Genomic DNA, 21,747 nt, shown 5'->3' on the forward strand with positions numbered 1-21,747 from the left:
GATTTGTCAAGCTTCATTTTCCATTCATAAATCCATGCTGACTTGGACCAATCCTGTCACTGCTTTCCAAATGGGCTGCTATTTCATCTTTAAAAATGAATTACAACATTTTACCCACCACTAATGTCAGGCTAACTGGTCTATAAGTACCCGTTTTCTCTCTCCCTCCTTTTTCAAAATGTGGTGTTACATTAACTACCCTCCAGTCCATACACACTGATCGAGAATCGATGCACTGTTAGAAAATAATCACCAATGCATTCACTATTTCTAGGGCCACTTCCTTAAGTAATCTGGGATGCAGACCATCAGGCCCCGCGGATTTATCGGCCTTTAGTCCCATCAATTTCCCTAACTCAATTTCCCACAAATAATGATTTTCTTCAGTTCCTCCTTCTCACTAGCCCCTCGGTCAGGTAGCATTTCCAAAAGATTATGCGCGTCTTCCTTCGTGAAGGCAGAACCAAAGTATTTGTTCAACTGGTCTACCATTTCTTTGTTCCCTATTATAAATTCACCTGAATCTGACTGCAAGGGACCTACGTTTGCCTTCACTACTCTTTTTCTCTTCACATAATTATAGAAGTGTTTATGTTCCCAGCATGCTTCCTCTCATACTCTATTTTCCCCCTCCTAATTAAACCCTTTGTCCTCCTCTGCTGAATTCTAAATTTCTCCCCGTCCTCGGTTCGATGCTTTTTCTGACCAATTTATATGCCTCTTCCTTGGATTTCCCTTGTTAGCCACGGTTGACCCACCTTCCCCATTTTATTTTTACTCCAGACAGGGATGTCCAATTGTTGAAGATCATCCATGTGATCTTTATATGTTTTCCATTGCCTATCTGCCGTCAACCCTTTATGTATCATTTCCCTGTCTATGCTAGCCAATTCATGTCTCATACCATCGAAGTTACCTTTCCTTAAGTTCAGGACCCCAGTCTCAGAATTAATTGTTTCACTCTCCACCTTAACAAAGAATTCCAGCTTATTGTGGTTACCCTTCCCCAAGGGGCCTCGCACAACAAGATTGTTAATTAGTCCTTTCTCATTACACATCAAGCAGTCGAGTATGGCCAGCCCTCTAGATGGTCCATCGACTTATTGGTCGAGAAAACCATCCCTAATACACGCCAGCAAATCCTTCTCCACCGTATTACTACCAGTTTGGTTAGCCCAATCTATGTGTAGATTAAAGTCGCCCATGATAAGTGATGTACCTTTATTGCACACATCCCTACTTTCTTGTTGGATGCTGTCAGCAAACTCACTTCAATTGTTTGGTGGTACACAACTCCCACTAGCGTTTTTTTCCCTTTGATATTCCACAGATCCACCCACGTAGAATCCACGCGAATGTCCTTCCTGACTATTGCATTAATTTCCTCTTCAACCAGCAATGCCACCCCACCTCCTTTTCCTTTGTCTCTATCCTTCCTGACTGGTGAAGACCCCTGGATTTTGCGTTCCCGGCCTTCGTCACCCTGGATCCATTTCTCCGTGATGCCAATTACATCATATTCATTAATTGCTGCCTGTGCAGTTAATTTGTCCACCTTATTACGAATACTCCTCGCATTGAGGCACAGTGCCTTCAGGCTTGTTATCTTAACACACCTTGTCCCTTTAGAAGTTTGCTGCAATGTGGCCCTTTTTGATTTTTTCCTTTGGGTTTCTCTGCCCTCCACCCTTACTTTTCTGCCCCCAAAGGTTCCCATCCCGCTGCCATATCAGGTTAACCCCTCCCCAACAACACGAGCAAATTCTCCCTCGTGGACATTGGTTCTGCTGAGGTGCAGACTGTCCGGTTTGCACAGGTCCCAGCTCCGCCAGAACAGTTCCAATGTCCCAAGAAATTGAATCCCTCCCTACTGCAACACACATTCATCTGAACTATCCTGCGATTTCTACTCTGAAAAGTGGTAGCTATCCCTGAGATTGCTACCTTTGAGGTCCGATTTGTTAATTTAGCTCCCAGCTCCCTTAATTCAGCTTCTAATTCCTCAGACACAGAGAGTCAGACTCAAACACATAAAGAGCACTCTAAAGACAGAGAGTGAGAGGCACAGATACATTGCACAATCCCATTTGTTTGAAAGTTACAAAGTTATCGATAAATGCAGATTCAACAGAATAGATTCGGGTATAACTGAGCAAGATGGGAGGAAATCGGTTTGAATTTAAAGATGTACCAGAAGTGGGGTTCGAACCCACGCAGGTATAAACCCATCGGAATGCCTTAACAACTCGGCCATCCTGGTTTTGTCAATATTCGGATTTTGTCTCTGTGAGAATCTCGGCTGCAGCTCCACTCTCACCGACACAGGTTTTCAATGAGCATTTTCGAATATTTATAGTAATATTGACACAGGGGCAACTCTCCTGTTCTTTTTCGAGTAATGCTCTGGGAACTTTCATATCCACCCGAGGGTGCAGACGGAGCTTCAATTTAACATTTTATCCGAAAGTCAACATCTTCAACAATGCAAAATCCCCCAAGTACTGCATTTGAGTGTCAGCCAAGATTATATGCTCAAGTCTCAGGAGTGGGACTTACACACACAACCTCCTTATTCAGCCGAGAATGCTGCCACTGAACCAAAGCCGATACCAAAGTTCACATCCGTATTATTTTCCCCAAGTCTTTTTATAAAGTTTCAGGACATACAGAAGTAATATTCAACATTTTAAAAAAGCTTCATCCTCGTCGGGGAATTGAACGCCAACCTCGCGCGTGACAGAGAGGGATATTAACTAAGAAACGAATGAGGAGCTGACGGGTGTGGATTCTGTCAGTGCAGGAATCGAGCTGAGAACAGAAATGGACACCATGAGAAGTAGACAGGCACATTGAGAAACAGAGACAAACCGACAAACAGGGAGAGACAGACAGCAAGATAGAGACAACGTGAGACAGAAAGTGTGAGACTGAGAAGGAGAGGCAGACTGAGTGAGAAAAAGACACAAACACACACACATACAGATATAAAGAGAGAGAGGGAAACAGTGAGAGAAAGACAGTGATAAAGACAGTAACAAGGCGAGAGACAGATGAAGAGTGAGCGACAGATAGAGAGATATACAGAGATATAAACAGAAAATGATGAAAATACTCAGCAGGTTAGAGACAGGAACTAACAGAGACAGGCAAATAGAGACAGTCAGGTCGAGACAGAGATGATGGGAATGAGAGAGACAGTCAGACAGAGAGACTGAGAGAATCCCACTGGAACAGAACTGGACATCGTGAGAAAGAGACAGACACGTTGAGAGACAGACAAACAGGGAAACATGGAGAGACAGACAGCGAGATAGAGGCAAAGAGAGACAGAAAGTTTGAGACTGAGTGGGAGGGTCAGACTGAATGAGAAAATGACTCCAACACATACATACACAGAGATGTGTTTGTGTGCTCCATAAGGAGAAGGAGGCAAATATGATGCAATGACAGAGACAAAGACAGGGACAAAGAAATAGACAAAGAGGGAGACAGATAGAGAGAAAGACAGATAGAGACAATAATTCGGTTCTGTCTTTACAAAGGAAGATACAAAAAACCTTCCGAATGTACGAGGGGACTGTGCGTCTCGTGAGAATGAGGAACTGAAAAATATCCTTATTGGCGGGAAATTGTGTTGGAGAAATTGTTGGGATTAAAAGCCAATAAATGCCCGGCTCCTGATAGTCTGCATCCCAGAGTACTTAAGGAAGTGGCCCTAGAAATAGTGGATGCATTGGTGATCATTTTCCAACAATCTATCGACTCTGGATCAGTTCCTATGGACTAGAGGGTAGCTAATGTGATGGCACTTTTTAAAAAAGGAGGGAGAGAGAAAGCAGCTAATTATAGACCGGTTAGCCGGACATCAGTCGTGGGGAAAATATTGGAATCAATCATTAAGGATGAAATAGCAGCCCATTTGGAAAGCAGTGACAGGATCGGACCGAGTCAGCATGGATTTATGAATGTTAAATCATGCTTGACGAATGTTCTGGAATTTTTTGAGGATGGAATGAGTAGAGTGGACAAGGGAGAACCAGTGGATGTGGTGTATTTGGACTTTCAATAGGCTTTTGACAAGGTCCCACACGAGAGATTGGTGCACAAAATCAAAGCGCATGGTATTGGGATTAATGTACTGACATGGATAGAGAACTGGTTGGCAGACAGGATGCAGAGAATCGGGATAAACGGGTCCTTTTCAAACTGGCAGGAAGTGACTAGTGGGGTGCCGCAGGGCTCAGTGCTGGGACTCCAGCTCTTTACAATATACATGAACGATTTGGTTGAAGGAATAGAGTGTAATATCTCCAAGTTTGCGGATGACACTAAACTGGGTGGCGGTCCGAGCTGTGAGGAGGACGCTAAGAGGCTGCAGGGTGAATTGGACAGATTAGGTGAGTGGGCAAATACATGGCAGATGCAGTATAATGTGGATAAATGTGAGGTTATCCATTTTGGGGGCAACAACACGAAGGCAGAATATTATCTGAATGGCGGAAAACTAGAAAAAGGGGAGGTGCAGTGAGACCTTGGTGTTATGGTTCATCAGTCACTGAAAGTGGGCATGCAGGTACAGCAGGCGGTAAAGAAGGCAAATGGTATATTGGCCTTCGTAGCTAGAGGATTTGAATATAGGAGCCAGGAGATCTTACTGCAGTTGTACAAGGCCTTCGTGAGGACACACCTGGAATATTGTGTTCAGTTTTGGTCTCCTAGTCTGAGGAAGGACGTTCTTGCTGTTAAGGGAGTGCAGCGAAGGTTCACCAGACTGATTCCAGGGATGGCAGGACTGTCATATGAGGAGAGATTGGATCAACTAGGCCTTTAATCACTGGCGTTTAGATTGATGAGAGGGGATCTCATAGAATCATATAAGATTCTGACGGGACTGCACAGGTTAGATTCGGGAAGAATGTTCTCGATGTTGGGGAAGCCAGAACCAGGGGACATAATCTTAGGATAAGGGGTAGGCCATTTAGCAGTGAGATGAGGAGAAACTTCTTCACTCAGAGAGTTGTTGACCTGTGGAATTCCCTGCCACAGAGAGTTGTTGAAGCCAGTTCATTGGATATATTCAAGAGGGAGTTAGATATGGTCCTTACGGTTAAGTGGATGAAGTGGGATGGAGAGGAAAACAGGAAAGGGTAACTGAAATAATGATCAGCCATAATAATATTGAATGTCGGTGCAGGCTCGAAGGGCCTAATGGCCTACTCCTGCAGTTATTTTCTATGTTTCTATGTTTCAAAAACAGAAAATGATGCAAATACTCATCAGATTAGAGACGGGGACAAAATGAGACAGGCAAAGACACGGACAGGGAGGATGGGAAAGAGAGAGACAGTCAGACAGAGAGTCTGAGAGGATCCCATTGGAACAGAACTGGACACCGTGAGAAAGAGACAGATTGAGAGACAGAGACAAACAGAGAACCAGGCACAGACAGTGTGAGTCAGAGAGAGGCAGACTGAGGGAGACAAAGGCTCAAGCACACAAACACATATACAGCTCTCTAAAGAGAGAAAGGCAGAGACTGAGATACACAGCTACATTTCACAATTTCATTTCATGATCGACTTAGATTGTCACAGAGTTACAGAAAATTGCAGATTCAACAGATGAAAATCACGTATCACTGGGCAGGATGGGAAAAATCTCTGTTAAATTAAAGTGATTCTAGGATTGGGGTAAGGATCCACGCGGGAAAAACCCATTGAATTTTATGGCCAACGCTGTATCCACTCGCCCATCCTGGTCTTTGTAGCGTTTGGATTCTGTCTCTGTGAGAATATGGCCTTCAGCTCCACCCCCACAGCAACACACACACATACACATCGGGTTTCAGTGAGCATTTACGAAAATTTTTAGTAATATTGACACGGGCGCAACTCTCCTAATCTTTTTCGTGTAATGCTCTGGGAACTTTCACATCCAGCCGAGGTTGCAGACGGAGCTTCAATTTAACATTTCAGCCGATTGTCAACAGCTTCTACAATGGAAAATTCCACAAACACTGCATTTGAGTGTCAGCAAAGATTATCTGCTCAAGTCTCAGGAGTGGGACTTACACACACAACCTCCCGATTCAGTCGAGAATAGAACCAATGAACCAAGGCCGATACCAACGATCACAACCGTATTATTTTCCCCAAGTTTTTAAAAAATTTCCAGGACATACCACATTCATGGTGATGATTTGCATCGACAGTTGCACATACACAGAGACATACATATAGATAGACATACCCAGACACACACACACACACAATAACCAAAAATATACACGCGTCAACATAGAAACATAGAAACTAAAAATTAGTTGCAGGAGCAGGCCATTCGGCCCTTCGAGCCTGCACCAACATTATTTAAGATCATGGCTGATTATTCAACCTCAGTACCCATTTCCTGTTTTCTCTCCATATCCCTTGAACCCTTGAGTCGTAAGGGCCATATCTAACTCCCTCTTAAATATATCTAACTAACTGGCCTCAACAACTTTCTGCGGTGGAGAATTCAACAGGTTAACCACTCTCTGAGTGAAGACGTTTCTCCTCATCTCGGTCCTAAATGGCTTACCCCTTATTCTTAGACTGTGACCTCTGGTTCTCGAACTCCCCAGTAACGGAAGCATTCTTCCTGCCTCTCACTTGTCAAATTTCGTCAGAATTGTATTTGTTTCTATGAGATCCCCTCTCATACTTCTAAACTCCAGTGGATACCAGCCCAGTTGATCCAGTCTCTGCACATATGTCAGTCCTGCCATCCCGGGAATCATGCTGGTGAACCTTCGCTGTACTCCCTCAATAGCAAGGACGTCCTTCCTCAGATTCGGAGACCAAAACTGAACACAATATTCCAGGAGTGGCCTCACCAAGGCCCTGTACAACTGCAGTAAAACCTCGCTACTCCTATATTCAAATCCCCTCGCTATGAAGGCGAACATGCCATTTGCATTCTTCACCGCCTGCTGCACCTGCACACCAACTTTCAATGACTGATGTACCATGACACCCAGATCAAGATATACACAGGTTGCCTTAGGCAAATAGATGGATAGACAGGCAGGGTCACTGTCGCTACTTTGTCTGGCTTTTGCGTTTTTCAGTCGAGAATGCTGCCACTGAACCAAAGCCGATACCAATGTTCACAACCGTATTATATTCCCCAAGTCTTTTTGAAAAGTTCCAGGACATACCAAATTCATGGTGATGATTTCCACAGACAGTTGTACATACACAGAGACATATATACAGATAGACAGACACAGAGACTCACACATACATACATAACCAAAAATATAAATGCACCAACGGATATGCACAGATGCCGGAGACATCTCGAGGGATAGACAGGCTGAGTCACTGTCGCTACTTTGGCTGATTTTTGCGTTTTTCTATCCGTATGAATCGTGAATATTGCAGATTAATAAAAATGAGATATGGATGTCAGTGTTGAAAGGTGTGGGACGTTATTCCACCTATCTCAGTATTAGTTTTGCAAAAACCTGGTTAAATTGTGAAGAAAATTGCTGAGAATCGAAATCGGCAGGATTCGAACCTGAGCGCCGAAAACCCAAAGAATTTCAAGCCAATCGCATTAACCACTCGACCACAATTACTGCGTCTTTGGCACTTTAAATGTTACTCAAAAAAAACTCAGTCATCCATCTCTGTGTAGCAGACGGCCACAGAATCCTGAAAAAGTCTCTGTTTGCAAAAAATCTGGAAGAGGCAATCGCCTCTTGCTGTATTTTTACTGTTCTATATTGTTCTGGAACTTTTTAATATGAATCTATACCAAGAAACAGAAGTAAAATTAGACATTTTGAAAAAACTGCTTTTCCGTCGGGGAATTAAACCCGGTTCTATGGCTTAACAGGGGAGCAAAATTACGACTATACGGACGAAGGTACGGGCGATGCTAGAGCAGTAATCGAGCTGTGAACAGAAGTCGACAGACACATTGAGAGACAGAGATAAACCGACAAACAGGGAGTGATAGACAGCGATAGAGGGACAACGAGAGACAGAAAGGGTGAGACTGAAAAGTCAGGCAGACTCTGAGAAAAAGACTCAAAAACCTACATATACAGAGATGTGTGTGTGTGATCAATACAGAGAGAGAGGGAAAGAGTGAAAGAAAGACAGTGATAAAGACAGTGACAAGGAGAGAGACATATAGAGAGAGAACGACAGATACAGAGATATAAACAGAAAATGATGGAAATACTCAGCAGGTTAGAGACAGGAACTAGCAGCGACAGGCAAAGAGAGACAGATAGGCAGAAATATAGACAGACAGAGATGATGGGAAAGAGTGAGACAGTCAGACAGAGAGACTGAGAGAATCCCATTCGAACAGAACTGGACACCGTGAGAAAGTGACAGACACATTGAGAACCAGAGACAGACAGGGAAATGGGGACAGACAGACAGTGAGATAGAGACAAAGAGAGACAGAAAGTTTGAGACTGAATGGGAGGATCAGACTGAATGAGAAAAAGGCTCAAACACATACATACGCAGAGATATATTTGCGTGCTGCATAAAGAGAGGGAGGCAAATAGTGATGGAATGACAGAGAAAAAGAGAGGGACAAAGAGATAGACAAAGAGGGCGACAGATAGAGAGAAAGACAGATAGAGAGAGAGACATAGAGAAAAAAACAGAACATAATGGAAATATTTATCAGGTTAGAGACAGGGATTAACAGAGACAGGCAAAGACATGGAGAGACAGAGATAATGGGACTGAGATAGGCAGTCAGACAGAGAGTCTGAGAGAATCCCATTGCAACAGAACGAGACACCGTGAGAAAGAGACAGATTGAGAGACAGGGACAAACAGAGAAGCATGGACAGAGTGAGTGTGTCAGAGAGAGGCAGACTGAGAGAGACAATGACTCAAACACATTCACAGCTCTCTAAAGAGAGAGAGTGGCAGAGACCGAGCAACACAGATACATTTCACAATTTCATTTCATTGTCGGCTCAGAATGTCACATCGTTGCAGAAAATTGGAGATTCAGCAGATGAAAATCGGGTATCACTCGGCAGGATGGGAAAAATCTCTGTTTAATTAAGGAATCACCAGGAGTGGGGTTTGAACCCACGCGAGTATATAACCCATTACATCTTAAATGCAAAGCCTTTACAATTCGGCCATCCTGGTCCTGATCCTGTCAATGGTTGGACTCTGCCTCTGTGAGAATCTGGACTTCAGCTCCACCCACACAGACACAGAGGATTTCAGGGAGCATTTACGAACATTTTTCGTAATATTGACACGGGCGCAACTCTCCTATTCTTTTTCGACGAAGGCTCTGGGAACTTTCACATCCACCCGCGGGTGCAAATGGAGCTTCGATTTTAAATTTCAGCCGATGGTCAACAGCTTCAACAATGCAAAATTCCCCAAATACTGCATTTGAGTGTCATCCAAGATGATGTGTTCAAGTCCTGGAGTGGGACTTACACACACAACCACCTGATTCAGTCGAGAATGGAGCCACTGAACCAAAACCGATACCAAAGATCACAACCGTATTATTTTCCCCAAGTGTTTTAAAAGTTCCAGGACGTACCAAATTCATGGTGATGATTTCCACAGACATTTGCACATACACAGAGACATACATACAGATAGACATACATAGACACGCGCACACACAATAAAAAAAAATATACATGCATCACCATAGAAACATAGAAATTAGTTGCAGGAATATGCCATTCGGCCCTTCGAGCCTGCACCACCATTCAATAAGATCATGGCTCATCATTCAACCTCAGTACCCCTTTCTTGCTTTCTCTCCATACCACATGATCTCTTTAGCCATAAGGGCGATATCTAACTCCCTTTTGAATATATCTAATGAACTGGCCTCAACGACTTTCTGCGATAGAAAATTTCACAGGTAAACCATTATCTGAGTGAAGAAGTTTCTCCTCATCTCGGTCATAAATGGCTTACCCCTTATTTTTAGACTGTAATCCTTGGTCTCAAACTACCCAGCAATGAGAACATTCTTCCAGCCTCCAATCTCGTCAGAATTTTATATGTTTCTGTGAGATCCCCTTTCATTCTTCTAAACTCCAGTGGATACCAGCCCAGTTGAGCCAGTCTCTCCTCATATGTCAATCCTGCCATCCCGGGAATCATGCTGGTGAACCTTCGCTGTACTCCCTCAATAGCAAGGACGTCCTTCCTCAGATTCGGGTACCAAAACTGAACACAATATTCCAGGTGTTACCTCACCAAGGCCCTGTACAACTGCAGTAATATCTTCCTGCTCCCATACTCAAATCCCCTAGCTATGAAGGGGAACATGCCATTTGTTTTCTTCACCGCCTGCTGCACCTACATGCCAACTTTCAATGACTGATGTACCATGACACTCAGATCAAGATATGCACAGGTTGCCTTAGACAAATAGATGGATAGACAGGCAGGGTCACTGAGGATACTTTGGCTGGTTTTTGCGTTTTCCTATCCGTATGTATCGTGAATACTGCAGATTAATGTAGAAAGAAAACAGCGGCTGCATCGAAAGATGTGGGACGTTGCTCTATCTATCTCAGAATCAGTTTTGCAGTAACGTGGTTAAATTGTGAAACAGAATGAAATATGCTGAGAAACACAGTCGGCAGGATTCAAAACTGCGCAGAGAAACCCCGATGGATTTTTTGTCCATTGTCTTACACACTCGGCCACGACTATTAGCTCGCTGCATCATTAAATGTTACTCAGATAAAACTCAGTCATCCATCTCTGTGCAGCAAACGGCCACAGAATCAGGAAAAAGTCTCCGTTTGCTAAAAATCTGGAAGAGGCAACCTCCTCTTCCTGTATTTGTACTGTTCTATATTGCTCTGGAACTTTTTAATATGAATCAACACCAAGAAAGAAGTAAAATTCTGCATTTTGTAAATGCTGCCACCGCGTCGGGAAGTAGAATCACGGTCTCCAGCGGAACAGGCGGGGATACTCACCGCTATACTAACGAGCATGAGTTCTATCAGAGCAGGAAGCGAGCTGTGAATGGAACTGGACACCATGAGAAGACGACAGACACATTACGAGACAGAGACAAACCGACAAACAGGGAGAGACTGACAGCGAGATAGAAACAATGAGAGACAGAAAATGTGAGACTGAGAAGGAGAGGCAGACTGAGTGAGAAAAAGACTCAAACACACACATATACAGAGATGTGTGTGTGTGATCTATAAAGAGAGAGGGAAAGAGTGAGAGAAAGAGAGTAATAAAGACAGTGACAAGGAGAGAGAGAGCGACAGATAGAGAGTGTCAGAGATAGAAACACTAATGCTGGAAATACTCAGCAGGTTAGAGACAGGAACTACCAGAGGCAGGCAAAGACATGGACAGACAGAAATGAAGGCAAAGAGAGAGTCAGTCTTACAAAGAGTCTAAGAGAATCCCATTGGAACAGAACTGGACACCGTGGGAAAGAGACAGAGACACAAGAACAGACAGAGTGAGTCAGACTGAGAGCGAAAAACACACAAACACAAACACACCTCTCTAAAGAAAGAGAGGAAGAGACCGAGCGACACCGATACATTTCACAATTTCATTTCATTTTCGGCTCAGAGTGTCACAGAGTTGCACATTCAACAGATAAAAATCGGGTATCACTGATGAGAATGGGAGGAAATCCGTATTAAATTAAAGAAGTACCAGGAGTCAGGTACGAGAACACGCGGGAAACATACCATTTAATTTTAAGGCCAACGCCTTAACTACTCGGCCATCCTGGTCCTGTCAGAATATGGATTCTGTCTCTGTGAGAAACTGGGCTTCAACCCCACCCCCACAGACACACATACCTGGAGGCTTTCAGTGAGCATTTACGAACATTTTTAGTAATATTGACACGGGGGAAACTCTCCTATTCTTTTTCGAGTAAGGCTCTGGGACCTTTCACACACACCCGATAGTGCAGACTCAGCTTCAATTTAACATTTCATCCGAAAGTCAACAGCTTCAACATTGCAAAATTCCCCAAGTGCGGCACTTGAGTGTTAGCCAAGATGATATGCTCAAGTCTCAGGAGTGCGACTTGAACACACAAACTCCCGATTCAGTCGAGAATGCTGCCACCGAACCAAAGCCGATACAAACGTCCACAACCGTCTTATTTTCCCCAAGTCTTTTTTATAATTTCCAGGACATACCAAATTCAAGGTGATGATTTCCACAGACAGTTGCACATACACAGAGACATATATACAGATCGACAGACAGAGACACACCCACATACATAACCAAATATTTACACGGACCAACGGACCTACACAGATGCCTTCAACGTATAAAGGGATAGACAGGCTGACTCACTGTCGCAACTTTGACTGATTTTTGTGTTTTCCTATCCGTTGTATCGTAAATATTGCAGATTAATAAAAATGAGAAAAAAATGTCAGTGTTGAAAGGTGTGGGACGTTATACCATCTATCTCAGGATCAGTTTTGCAAAGTTCTGGTTAAATTGTGAAATGGAATGAAAAAATGCCGAGAATCGTAGTGGACAGGCGTCAAAACTACGCAGGGAAAACCCAATGGATTTTTAATCCATCGTCTTAACCACTCGGCCACTTCAAATGCGACTCTGTCTTCTTAAACGTTACACAGAAAAAACTCAGTCATCCATCTCTGTGCAGCAGACGGCCAAAGAAACCTGTAAAAGTCTCCGTTTACTAAAAATCTGGAAGAGGCAATCTCCTCTACGTGTATTTTTCCAGTTCTGTATGGCTCTGGAACTTTTTAATATGAATCTCTACCAAGAAACAGAAGTAAAATTTTACATTTTGAAACACCTGGCTTCCAGTCGGGGAATTGAAACCCGGTCTCCCGTATGACAGGCAGGGATACTCACCACTATACGAACGAGGAACTTACAGGTAGCAGCTCTGTCAGAGCAGGAATCGAGCTGTGCACAGAACTGGACACCATGAGAAGTCGACAGACACATTGAGAGACAGAGACAAACCGACAAGCAGGGAGAGACACACAGCGAGTTAGAGACAACGAGAGACAGAAAGAGTAAGACTGAGAAGGAGAGGCAGACTTAGTGAGAAAATGACTCAAACGCATACATATACAGAGATGTGTATATGTGTGATCTATTAAGAGAGAGAGGGTAAGAGTGAGAGAAAGAAAATGCTAAAGACAGTGACAAGGAGAGGAACAGACAGAGAGAGAGATAGAGACTAAAACAGAAAATGATGGAAATACTTATCAGGTTAAAGGCTGGACGAACAGAGACAGGCAAAGACATGGACAGACCGAAATGATGGGAAAGAGAGAGCCAGTCAGACAAAGAGTCTGAGAGAATCCCATTGGAACAGGCGTGGGCACCGTGAGAAAGTGACATATTGAGAGACAGAGACAAACAGAGAAACAGGGACAGACAGAGTGAGTCAGACTGAGAGAGACAAAGGATCAAGCATGCAAACCTATATGAAGAGAGAGAGAGAGGCAGAGACCGAGCGACACAGATAAATTTCACAATTTCATTGGATTATCGGTTCAGAATGTCACATTGTTACAGAAAATTGCTGATTCAACTGATGAAAATACGGTCTCACTGATCAGAATGGGAGGAAATACGCGTTAAATTGAAGAGATAACATGAGTGGGGTACGAACCAACGCGGGAAAAAACCCCATTGAATTTTAAGGCCAACACCTTAACCACTCGGCTATCCTGTTTCTGTGAGAACCAGGATTCTGTCTCGGTGAGAAACTGGGCTTCAACCCCAACCCCACATACAAAAAACATACATATCAGCTTTCAGTGAGCATTTACGAACATTTTTAGTGATATTGACACGGGGGCAACTCTCCTATTCTGTTTCGAATAATGCTCTGGGACCTTTCATATCCACCCGAGGGTACAGACGGAGCTTCACTTCAACATTTCATCCGAAACTGAAAGCTTCAACAATGCAAAATTCCCCAAGTGGTGCACTAGAGTGTTAGCCAAGATTATATGCTCAAGTCTCAGGAGTGCGACTTGAACACACAAACTCCAGATTCAGTCGAGAATGCTGCCACTGAACAAAAGCCGATACAAAAGATCACAACCGTATTATTTTCCCTCAGTCTTTTTGAAAAGTTCCAGGACATACCAAATTCATGGTGATGATTTGCACAGACAGTTGCACATACACAGAGACATATATAGAGATAGACAGACACAGAGACACACACACACATAACCAAAAATGTGCACGCACCAACGGGCATGCACAGATGCCTGAGACATCTCGAGGGATGGACAGGCTGAATCACTGTCGCAACTTTGACTGATTTTTCCATTTTCTTATCCGGAAGTATCGCGAATATTGCAGATTAATAAAAATGAGAAAAAAATGTCAGTGTTGAAAGGTGTGGGACGTTATTCCATCTATCTCAGGATCAGTTTGGCAGAGAACCGGTTAAATTGTGAAATGGAATAAAAAATGCTGAGAATCGTAGTCGGCAGGATTCGAACCTGCGCGGGATAACCCAATGGATTTCTCGTCCATCGCCTTAACCACTCGGCCACGACTACTGTGTCGCTGCCTTTTTAAACGTTACTCAGAAAAATCTCAGTCATCCATCTCTGTGCAGCAGACGGCCAAAGACTCCTGAAAAATTCTCCGTTTGCTAAAAATCTTGACGAGGCAATCTCCTCTACCTGTATTTTTACAGTTCGATATTGCTCTGGAACTTTTTAATATGAATCTCTTCCAAGAAACAGAAGTAAAATTCTACAATTTGAAAAACTGCCTCCCCGTCGGGGAATTGAACCCCGGTCTCCCGCGTGACAGGCGAGGATACTCACCACTATACTAACGAGTAACTGACGTACACCAGTTCGGTCAGAGCAGGAATCGAGCTGTGAACAGAACTGGACACCATGAGAAGTCGACAGACACATTGAGAGACAGAGGCAAACCGACAAACAGGGTGAGACAGACAGCGAGATAGAGACAACGAGAGACAGAAAGTTTGAGACTGAGAAGGAGAGGCAGACTGAGTGAGAAATAGACTCAAACATATACATATACAGAGATGTGTGTGTGTGATCTATTAAGAGAGAGAGGGAAACAGTGATAGAGAGACAATGATAAAGAAAGTGACAAGGAGACAGATTGAGAGAGAGCGAAAGAGACTAAAACAGAAAATGATGGAAATACTTCTCAGCTTACAGGCAGGGACTAACAGAGACAGGCAAAGACATGGACAGACCGAAATGATGGGAAAGAGAGAGCCAGTCAGACAAAGAGTCTGAGAGAATCCCATTGGAACAGACGTGGCACCGTGAGAAAGAGACAGATTGAGAGACAGGGACAAACAGAGAAACAGGGACATACAGAGTGAGTCAGACTAAGAGACACAAAGACTCAAACATACAAACACATACACAACTCTCTGAAGAGAGAGAGAGAGCTGGAGACCGAGCGACGCAGATACATTTCATAATTTCATTTCATTATCGGTTCAGAGTGTCACATTGTTACAGAAAATTGCTGATTCAACCGATGAAAATCCGGTCTCACTGATCAGAATGGGAGGAAATCCGTGTTAAATTAAAGAGATACCAGGAGTGGGGTCCGAACCCACGCGGGAAAAAACCATTAAAATTTAAGGCCAACGCCTCAACCACTCGGCTATCCTGGCCCTGTGAGAACCTGCATTCTGTCTCTGTGAGAATCTGGGCTTCAACCCCAACCCCACATACAAACACATACACACCGGCTTTCAGTGAGCATTTACGAACATTTTTAGTAATATTGAGACGGGGGCAACTCTCCTATTCTTTTTTGAGTAATGCACTGGGAACTTTCATATCCACCCGAGGGTGCAGACGGAGCTTCAATTTAACATTTCATCCGAAATTCAACAGCTTCAACATTGTAAAATTCCCCAAGTGCTGCACTTGAGTGTTAGCCAAGATTATATGCTCAAGTCTCAGAAGTGCGACTTGAACACACAAACTCCCGATTCAGTCGAGAATGCTGCCACTGAACCAAAGCCGATACAAAAGTTCACAACCTTATTATTTCCCCCAAGTCTTTTTTATAAGTTCCAGGACATACCAAATTAATGGTGATGATTTCCACAGACAGTTGCACATACACAGAGACATATATAGAGATAGACAGACACAGAGACACACACACACATAACCAAAAATTTGCACGCACCAATGGTCATGCACAGATGCCTTCGTCATCTCGAGGGATAGACAGGCTGAATCACTGTCGCAACTTTGACTGATGTTTGCGATTTTTGAAACGGATGTATCGTGAATATTGCAGATTAATAAAAATGAGAAAAAAACGTCAGTGTTGAACGTTATTCCATCTATCTCAGTGTCAGTTTGGCAGAGAACCGGTTAAATTGTGAAATGGAATGAAAAATGCTGAGAATCGTAGTCGACAGGATTCGAACCTGCGCGGGATAACCCAATGGATTTCTAGTCCATCGCCTTAACCACTCGGCCACGACTACTGTGTCGCTCCCTTTCTAAACGTTACTCAGAAAAAATTCAAGCACGCCAAGGTCCCTCTGTTCCTCGACACTTCTCAGTGTCCGACCATTTATTGTGTATTCCTTTTCCTTGTTCGCCCTCACCAAATGCATTACCTCACACTTCTGCGGATTGAATTCCATTTGCCACTGATCTGCCCACCTGACAGGTCCATTGATACCTTCCTGCAGTCTGCAGCTTTCTTCTTCATTATCGACCACATGGACAATTTTCGTATCATCTGCAAACTTCGTAGTCATACCCATTACATTCAAGTCTAAATCATTGATGTATCCCAGAAACATCCTTCCAGTCACAAAAACACCCATTGACCATTAACCTTTGCTTCCTACCTCAGCCAATTTTGGATCCAAGTTGCCACTTTGCCTTGTATCCCATGGGCTATTACTTTCATAACCAGTCTGCGATGTGGGATCTTATCAAAAGCCTTGTTAAAATCCATATACACAACGTCAAACACAACACCGTCATCGACCCTCCGTATGACCTCCTCAAAAAATGCAATCAGGTTAGTCAGACACAACCTTCCATTAACAAATCCGTACTGAATGTCCCTGATTAATCCCGGCCTTTCTGAATGAAGATGTATCCTGTCCCTCAGAATTTGTTCCAATAATTGAAAGTCCAAACTGGGGGAACTGAATTTTATTTTGTCATGCTATCGAGATTGGGGCCAGAGGGACAATAAATAATAATACATAAATTATTTTAAAAATCGGTGATCAGACCTGCAGTATGATCAAAATCTCCAGATAACGCAAAAATTGGGAGCGTGGGGCTCTGTGCAGAGGAATGTAAGTGAGCTCAGTCTGAATGCACAGGTTTGTAAATGGGCTGGATGGATGGCAGATGAAATTTAGTGCAGAGAAATCTGATGCAAAACATTTTGGAAGAAAAATGGAGGAAATGTACATTAAATGGTAACATTTTAAAAGGAGTGGAGGGGTAGAGAGATTTGTGGAAGTAAAGGTCGAGCCAATCCCTTGTCTTATTAATGAGCAAGTTCCAGAGTCCAGTGTTAGCAACTTTAATACCTTAATAAGAAATATAAGATGAACAGTTTCTCCGTCACCCACCGTATCTTATACTGATCAAACAATCAGAGTAACTATGAAAGTCCGGTGTGTCCATAGTAACCGACACCAGGTCAGCCCACTGGATAGAACCTCGGGCGCCCTGAGCTTGATCTCCGGTGTCTCCAGTCCCCACTGCCCCCTTACATCAGTCTCCCCTCACTTTTATACCCTGCACTGATCCACCTCTGGCACCGGACTCTTCTTTGTCTTCTCTGCTGGGTTTGGGCAGGAAGTGAGGAAAAGACAGCTGGAACTTCTCTAATCTGTGATTTTCAAGGACACTTTCCCTCGTTCCCAGCACTTACTTTTCTTCAGTAATTTTCTCATTATGCATAAACTACCCTGCCTGCTGTTAATTCTTATAGTTACACAATTATAGGTATAAACCTCTCACATTATAATCTAATCTATTATATTACTCACAATGGTTTATGCTTGGAAGAAGCACTGAGGGTAGCAAGGGCACAGAATGTACTCTGGGTGGGGAACTTCAATGTCCATCACCAAGAGTGACTCGGTAGTACCACTACTGACTGAGCTGGTCGAGTCCTGAAGGATATATCTGCCAGACTGGGCCTGCAGCAGAGGGTGAGAGAACCAACACGAGGAAAAAACCTACTTGAGCTGGTCCTCACCAATCTACATGTCGCAGATACGAACAATGACGGACAGGTAAAGACCATCGGGTACATCCAGTCTGTCCCACATGGAGCTGCCTCTGTCTATGACAGCATTGGTAGCAGTGACCACCGCACACAGTCATTGTGGAGACAAAGTCACACCGAACACACTCTCAAATGTGTTGTGTGGCACCATCACCGTGCTAAACGGGATAGATGCAGGACAGATCTAGCAGCTGAAAACGGGGCATCCTCAGGGTGCTGTGGGCCATCAGCAGCAGCAGCATTGTATTCCACCACAATCTGTAACCTCATGGTCTGGCATATCCCTCACACTAACATTACCATCAGTCTGGTTCAATTAGGAGTGCAGAAGAGCATGCCAGGAGCAGCACCAGGCGTACCGAGAAATGAGGTACCAGCCTGGGGAAGCTGCAACACAGGACTACATGCATACTAAGCAGCGAGAGCAGCAAGGTATAAACAGGGCTAAGCAATCCCACAATCAATGAATCAGATCAAAGCTCTGCAGTCCTCCCACATCCAGTCGTGAATGAACACAAGAACATACATAACAACTAGGAGCAGGAGTAGGTCATACGGCCCATCGAGCCTGCTCCGCCATTCAATAAGATCACGGCTGATTTTCAACCACAACTCCACTTTCCTGCACTGTCCCCATATCCCTTGATTCCCTTAATATCCTATGCTGGGTTCAGTTATACACTCACTGGTTCCCCTCCCTTTCCTCCCCTGAAGGTGCTGACTCTGGCTGGGTTCAGTTCTACTCACTGGTTCCCCTCCCTCTCCTCCCCTGAAGGTGCTGACCCTGTCTGGGTTCAGTTCTGCACTCATTGGTTCCCTTCCCCTGAAGGTGCTGACTCTGGCTGGGTTCAGTTCTACACTCCCTGGTTCCCCTCCCCTGAAGGTACTGACTCTGGCTGGGTTCAGTTCGACACTCACTGGCTCTCCTCCCCTGAAGGTGCTGACTCTGATTGGGTTCAGTTCTACATTCACTGGTTCCCCTCCCCTGAAGGTGCTGACTCTGGCTGGGTTCAGTTCTACACTCACTGGTTCCCCTCCGCTGAAGGTACTGACTCTGGCTGGGTTCAGTTCTACACTCACTGGTTCCCCTCCCCTGAAGGAACTGAATCTGGCTGGGTTCAGTTCTACACTCACTGGTTCCCCTCCGCTGAAGGTGCTGAATTGGCTGGGTTCAGTTCTACACTCATCAGTTTCGCTCTAATATGTGACCCATGTGCCCAAATTCCATGTGTGAACCTCGGCAGTGAGTGTCGACTGGCTATTTTACTGTCGTCACCTAAGGCCTCACACGTGCATTTTCCAGCAAGGCCACCGGACCCTCCTCCCAATGGCTCAGTGGATAAAGGCATGTCGGATCTGTTCCCCATCCCCCCTCCCTAACTGTAAAATGAATTGTCGAATGCAATATAAAACCTACGGACGGTGGGACGGGTTAATAAAAAACAAACCTCACTACAAACACCCAGAGGGTGGGCTATACAGTCAGGGGTTTATTCAAACATTGCAGCAAAACGATGACTCATTGAGAGACTGGAAGGACATCCTCAGAGACAACGATACAGGACACCTGCCATCGATCTAATCAACACAGGCAATAGCACCAGACGCCGGCCATGCACATCTTCAATGGCCCCTGGTCCCTGTCAAGAAGGAAGAGGGACATTCACACATTCCTTAACTGTGGAGCCAGACCTGTTCCCAAGGAAGGTTTGCATTGTACATAACAGCAGGAGAGCTGATCGTGCCCCTGTCTGGGCCAGGGAGTGGAATACACTGATGATCAAGAGGTTATTAACCATCGGATGAGTCGACAGGGGAACAGCAGGAAATATGTTTGATGCTGTGATTATGAAACCCCATAAAAAGAGGACCACATCGGAGCGAGGGCAGTGCAGTGAAGGAGGATGCAGGGTGGTCACCTGGTCCCGGCCTACAATCCACACCACAACCACCAGCTGTGTGGGTGATTATAAGTTTCAGTCAAACCGTCGGGGAATTTGTCCGAGTCGTTTTATAATCGCAGTCGAATCGCGGAAGGGTGTTAAACTGTGATATTTCCTGTTAGGTTTCAGGTAACCTTGTGGAGGGGGTTTGTATTATAGTTTCGGTTTTATTCCGGTCGGAATCTCAGGGAGGTTGTGTGCTGGGTAATAACGCAAGTTCAATAAACATACAAGTTTAAGGTTGAGCCAAAACCCTGTGCCGAGTGTATTTTGTTCTTATAAATCCTGAAGTCAAGAACTGTTGGTGATGGTTTACCGAATCTCTCACAGGCACCACCCAGTGTGACTGAGTCATAGTCCCACCATTCAATTAGATCGTGACGGATCAGTATCTTATCTCCGTCTACCTGCCTTGGTTCCATCACTCTTAATACCCTAGCAATCACAGTTTTTGAATTTTCAATTGGGCCCCAGCCTCCGTTTTATGGGGAACAGAGTTGCAGATTTCCACAAGCGTTAAGAAGATAAGAAACAGGAGCAGGATTATGCCATACGGCCCTCAAGCCTGCTGCACCATTCAATAAGATCCAGGATGATCTTCTACTTCAGCTCCACTTTCCCGCACTATCCCCATATCCCTCGATTTCTTTCGTGTCCAGCAGCTTTCTATCTCTGCTCTGAATATACTCACACTCACAGGTTCCCCTCCCCTGAAGGTGCAGACTCTGGCTGTGTTCAATTCCACACTCACTGGTTCCCCTCCCTCCCCTCTCCAGCAGGCAGAGTTTAGGGAGTTTGGAGAGAGATTAAAAAGCAGGACCTCAAAGCTAGTAATCTCTGGATTCCTCCCGATGCCACAAGCTAGTGAGTACAGAAATAGGAGGATGGAGCAGATGTACACGTGACGGGAGAGATGGTGCAGGCGGGAGGGCTTTAGTTTCCTGAGGCACTGGGACCACATCTGGGGGAGCTGGGACCGGTACAAGCCGGACGGGTTGCACCTCAACAGAGCCGGGACCAATATCCTAGTGGGGTGGTTTGCTAGTGCTGTTGGGGAGAGTTTAAACCAGCTTGGCGGGGGGTGGAAACCTGAAAATAGATTCAGTAGGGAGGGGAGAAAAGCTAGAATTAGAAAGCAAAATTAAAGAAAGTGAGTTTGAAGGAGAGAGGAAACAAGCAGGAAAAAAATGCAAAAAAACAAACTGAAAGGCAGTTTGTCTAAATGCATGTAGCATTTGTAACAAAATAGATGATTTGACGGCACAAATAGATACAAATGGATATGATCTGATCGGCATTACAGAGACGTGGTTGCAAGGTGACCAGGTCTGGGAATTAAATATTCAGCGGTACTGGACAATCCGGCAGGACAGACAGAAAGGAAAAGGAGGTGGAGTCGCTCTATTGATAAAGAATGGAATCACTGCAATAGTAAGAAACGATATTGGCTCAAATGATCAGGATGTTGAAACAGTTTGGGTGGAGATAAGGAACGATAA

The 21,747-nt window shown here is 44.4% G+C and overlaps 3 non-coding genes across 3 annotated transcripts; all 3 read right to left on the reverse strand.

The window, feature by feature from the left end:
• Positions 1 to 9,089: 9,089 nt before the first annotated feature.
• Positions 9,090 to 9,173, reverse strand: trnal-uaa (transfer RNA leucine (anticodon UAA)). Its single transcript has one exon. It is a non-coding gene; the product is annotated as a tRNA-Leu (tRNA).
• Positions 9,174 to 14,497: 5,324 nt separating this feature from the next.
• Positions 14,498 to 14,578, reverse strand: trnas-aga (transfer RNA serine (anticodon AGA)). Its single transcript has one exon. It is a non-coding gene; the product is annotated as a tRNA-Ser (tRNA).
• Positions 14,579 to 16,443: 1,865 nt separating this feature from the next.
• Positions 16,444 to 16,524, reverse strand: trnas-aga (transfer RNA serine (anticodon AGA)). The gene has a single exon. It is a non-coding gene; the product is annotated as a tRNA-Ser (tRNA).
• Between the last annotated feature and the right edge of the window lie 5,223 nt (positions 16,525 to 21,747).

The sequence above is a fragment of the Pristiophorus japonicus genome, chromosome 23, assembly GCF_044704955.1.
Source record: "Pristiophorus japonicus isolate sPriJap1 chromosome 23, sPriJap1.hap1, whole genome shotgun sequence".
Classification (NCBI taxonomy): domain Eukaryota; kingdom Metazoa; phylum Chordata; class Chondrichthyes; family Pristiophoridae; genus Pristiophorus; species Pristiophorus japonicus.